The sequence below is a fragment of the Macadamia integrifolia genome, chromosome 8, assembly GCF_013358625.1.
Source record: "Macadamia integrifolia cultivar HAES 741 chromosome 8, SCU_Mint_v3, whole genome shotgun sequence".
Classification (NCBI taxonomy): domain Eukaryota; kingdom Viridiplantae; phylum Streptophyta; class Magnoliopsida; order Proteales; family Proteaceae; genus Macadamia; species Macadamia integrifolia.
This window is the reverse complement of record NC_056564.1, coordinates 21451806-21457131: the sequence shown is the minus strand read 5'-3', so window position 1 is coordinate 21457131 and position 5326 is coordinate 21451806.

Below are 5326 nucleotides of genomic sequence, written 5' to 3'. Positions count from 1 at the left end.
CCCCCCCCCACAAAAAAAAGTCAGAAGCCTTATTGCGTATGCACAAATCACTGCATATAGTGATTTTTTTTTTTGTTTTGAATGAAAAATAGAGCTGATGTGCCGATATTTGCCACACCCTTGAATACCGCGCTGACAACCCTTTTCGTTATCTCCGAGCTCTTGCCTCATCCAGTCCTTTCCGAGCTCTAGCCTCGGCCATTTGTGGACAAGCTCTCGCCTCATCTAGCCCATGCCGAGCTCTCACCTCAACCCATCGTGGATGAGCACTCGCCTCATCCCATCCTCGTCGAGCTCTCACCTCGGCCCATTATGGACGAGCTCTCAACTCATCCAGTCCATGCCAAGCTCTCACCTCAACTTCCCTGGAGCAAGAATCTTTACTAACCCCTCGCAGCATCAGTTTTGCCACCTGGACAGACTTCCTCCCTTAGGTCACGAAAAGTCTCATGCTGAGTCAATGGCACGACATCGTAGTTGACTGTATACCATGTCATTACTGTGGGCGTAGTCATCCACACAAGACGTAGATAGAGATGGAACTCTAAAGGAAGTGGAACGGCTAGTAGGAGCACTCCCCCCAAACATCATGCACGTCTCCTCGTTGAGACTCCTTCTGCTTGATAGCGCTCGGAAAGTGGGGAATATTCTGGATATTCCCCCCCTCATGCACAGGCTCGTGATGGCGTGAAGGAGTAGGACACGGTGGAAGCCAAGGAACTCAAGCTCTATAAATACAAGAGATAAGCCCCTGAAGGAGGGGATTGGAAACTGGAAAAAAGAATACATACCTGTTGCTTAATTTTGACTCTGACTTTGCCATTGGAGGGTTATCGCATGGCCAACCCGGTGCCCCTTTGCTGACTTGTTCATCTTTACAGTAGTAGCACGGAGAGTCCTTGGACCACTTGAAGGTCATTTGGAAAATCTGCCTTCGGTCAGAACTTACCGCATCAAGAGCAAATTAAGTTTCTGCAACCCCTAAAGCACGCCACACTTACTCACAAAGATCTCACTTAATAAGTTCGCTTAGTCACCACTGCAATTGATCCCACTTAATTAGTTCATTTGGTCACCACTGCAACTCTTGCCGGTGAGTCGGTGACAATAATGGTGGCAATGATAAAATTTCAAACCCTTAGATTGAAGATGTAGAACAATCCATAAAGCGGTATGGACCTGTATTAGGTTTGGTTTCGATTTGGTTCCAAGGAATTTTGATGTGATCCTGAACTGGATCAAGTCCCGCCTTAGTTCTGAAAATCAGTATTCGTATACCTGACTTGTCTAGTTCTAATACGGTGGATTAGGTTCCTGTACTCATTTTATAATATAAATATATTATAATATATAAAATAAATTTTAATTATATATATTATAATATATCGCTATCCGAATTCGGTTCGATTTTGGTTGTTCCTATGTTGGAATTGGAAGGTAATCAAGTCCCATCTCGGTCCTATTCCCTAGATCTGGATTGTAACAATATTCTATTTGGTTCGGTTTGATTTTGGTTATTCGGTTTGAAACTAGTTTCGATTTTTGGTTTCAGTTCCGATTGGTCACCCTCTATATATATATATATATATATATAGAGAGAGAGAGAGAGAGAGAGAGAGAGAGAGAGAGAGAGAGAGAGAGAGAGAGAGAGAGAGAGAGAGAGAGAGAGAGAGAGAGCTCATTTGGTTCCTTCCATCATTGCTTTGATCTTCTCTACCCATCATTGCTTTGATCTTCTCTTCCCTTGACAATTGATCTTCCATCAACTGAGTATGTCGGCCAACAGTACTATGAGTGTGCTGAGTAGAAGCAAGGATGCGCTCAAGGTACTGGTTTTGGACTATGGCGTTTTCATTTTGCCAGTTAAGAGCTGCTTCAGCCGGAGAGATCTCTTTTGGTTGTCCAGAGGGAAGAATAGGAGGTTTAACCTTCCAAACATGACGTATCCCATGAGAATCAGGACCATAATCTGTAGGACCAGGGAAATTCTTCACAGGGACTGAAGAAGAAGAAGAAGAAGATCCTGGAGCATACATGCAACAAGGAGGGACCATAGGAGAGGGTGGCTTAGCTGGTGGAGGAGGTTTATAGACCGGAGTAAGAGGGGGAACATAAGGAGGTTCCGGGGAAGGAGAACAGTATTTAACCATAAAGGGGTAACGGGCTTCAGTGCTTAAGGGGCCAACTGTGGTATCTCCTGACTCATATCGTTCCCTTAGAATAGTCTGGGAGGACTTTCTTTTGGATCGATAGGTATCATCATCGGAGTCTTGGAGACAATCATCACAGTCACAGAGGTCAAAATATTTGTGACCAGTGACCGGATCAGAGAGATAGTAAACCGGGTTGCCTTGAGCATCAAAAGATTTGATTGGAATCTTGTCTTTTTGGATCATGCCCATAAACCGAGTAGGGAAAGGAGAGGGTAATGGTTGTGGAGGAGGAAACTTGATTTCAACCTCATCAGAAGGGTGACGGATGAACTGTGGGTCTGTAGACTGAAGAGGTTCTACTGGAGCAGGCTGCTGGGTAGCCATCTGTTGTTCATAAGCCGTAACCCAAGAAGAAGGTAAGAGATGAAGAAGTTCATCTCGTGGAATTTGTCTTGGGACATAGGTAAGGCTCGGAACATGGTCAGAATCCACGGAGAGGAATAAAGCATCCTCAGAATGACCTGTTGAGAGATCAAAGGCATGGTTCTGTAACCGATAAGCCATTTGATAGTGGATAGTACCCGCTAAAGCCGTAGGGGCAAGGGGAGAACCAGAGATTTGGATCTGAAATTTTAAAGCTGTAGGGAGAAAAGGGTCTGCTAGGGGAATGTTAAAATTAGGGTACAAGGTAAGGAAGATGGTTCCTGCGTTCAAAGTAGTTTGGACAGTAGAACAAACAGCATGTTCATACCGGAGGAAACGACTGTCGAGAAGAGCTATTCGAGAGAACAAGGGAAGGCCTTTCCTGCCATGGAAAGTAAGGGCAAACTTGATCGCTCCTAAGTGGAGATGGGTATAACCTTGGTTTTGCCAATCAGGGATGAGAGTGGTCGGGATCTCCAACGTAAACAGCTGTTCCTTATCAGTGGTTGGGATGTGATATAATTCACATCGGGAAGCTTGAACAAGTTCCTTAACCGGAGGGGTTTTCTTTCTAGGGGCTAGAAGGGTTTTTCAGGTAGCAGAAGAGGAAGTCTTTTTTGGGAAGACAGTATAAGGGTTTAGAAGGGGAGAAGGGGTTGACGGAATAATTTGATTATCGGGGAGATAATCAAATTCATATAGGGACTCTATGGAGGAAAAAGAAGAGGACCGGGAAGAAGAAGGTGAAGTAGAAGAAGAAGAAGAACTTCGAGAAGAAGTAGATCGTCGGGAAAGAGACATACCGTAAAGGAGGCAGAAATCCAAATAAAAGAGGCAGAAATCCAAATCCGAGCAGCACTTTCCATCGGTGAAACTCAAATAGATCAACAGATGCCTAGTCGAGGCCGATCAGGACCCCCGGAGTTCAAGTTCTCAGAGACAGATCAACCTGAGCCGTTACAGGGTATAAAACAGCCACTCCTTGGCCTGAGGACCCATCGCTCAAAGGTTCTTTCTCTGTCACCAGAAAACCGAAACTACGAAGTGACCTGCAATAGGGCGTGGCCTAGAACATCGGTTGGACTAGCAGAGGTTCAAACCGACAAGGGAAGGCCGCCGGAGAGGGACCTTAGCCGGAGAGGGGAACTGGCTCTGATACCATTCTTATCTCACTGGTATACGTCAAACGGGCTCTTGCCCAAATCCATTACTTGAGGGGCTTTAAATAGCCAAGGGAATACAAGGATAGGGAGGACATGTGGGACCCAAGCCATGCGTCCTTCACATGGACTTCACATGCATGTGGGACCGTATGTCGGGAGTGTCGGCATATCTACATCCCACTACATACATACTTAATACATTCTCAATACATCCCGTATATCATACATACTACATACATACTCAATACATACTCAAATACATACTCACTCGTACATACTCAAATACATTCTCACTCATACATACTTAATCAGTATCCGGGTCTGATGAACTGCTGTATGAGTAGAAGGCAGTTGTATCAATGAGCCAGTCGTCATAGGCATCTATGAGAGGAATGAGACGGGGACAAGGAAGACGACCGTTTTGATGAAGTTCCCAGGCGGAATCAACAGTCTGAAGAAGAGGGGCTGGAACTTGATGGGGCTGAGTATCATTGACTTGGCACATGGTATGAAGGAATTGTCGCCACTCTGATCGATGCTGCCGTCGATTGATGAAGAGAGTATAGGGCTTCGTTTCATACACATGATAGTCTGTTGTGTATTCAATGTAATGGCAGGGTTGGAGGGTATGTGGAGGATCAGTTATTTGGAGGATCGCTGGAGGTCTATGGAAAAGGATTATGGTATGGTGCATAGGTATATCAGGGGAATCATCTGGTGGGAGAAGAGAGGTGAAGAGATCCAACCAAGTTTCCATGGGAGCAAAGAGCTGTAGAAACTGGAGAATAGGACGGATGGGTTGATGAGGGTTTATTGGATCACACCAGCGAGAGCACATGGAGTGGATGGCGTGAAGGGGAAAACTTATGGCTATGGAGTAGGCCGTACATAAATGCCAGAAAATACATTTATATATGAGAGGTAAGGTTTGTAGGTCATGGAAGGAATTGAAGGTGAAGACTGTGAGGTAGGGGAAATCAGGATGGCAAGAGGAACCAGCAAGGAAAAGACCTTCTTGTCGAAGGGCTATTCTAAGAAGCTGGATGGCTGTGAGCTTGCTGTAGGTAAGGATGGCTTTGTAAGTTAAGGTTTGAAGGATTTCAGGAGGAAGATGAGGAGGGATATTACAGCAAAGGTTATGACCGGGTGAAGGTTTTGGGTTCTCTACCCATCATTGCTTTGATCTTCTCTAGTAAAGGTAGACTCTTCAACAATTCCTAAAGTGTTTCTCCTCCACCCTCACCATAGAGTTTGAACAAAGAAGGAATGCAAAAGTACATCAATTTTTATAAATTTACAATTGGTTATTGTGCAAGTCTAGCATGAAAGATCATCGATTTTTATCACAACAATTACTTAGCCAACGTAATGTTAACCTTGTTTAAGAAGAGTCTGGATTCTTTACCCACAAGAGGTCCTTCTTAGATTGGTAGTTTCCAATGAAACAGATTCTCTATCCTAATTGACACTGTTGCAAAGAAGATTCCATTTCATTTGTAAAGGACCCATGTGGCTAGAGAATCCAAACCCGTTTTGAAACCCAAACGTCCCTTTTTTAAGCATATGGAACCTCAAATGTCCCTTTTT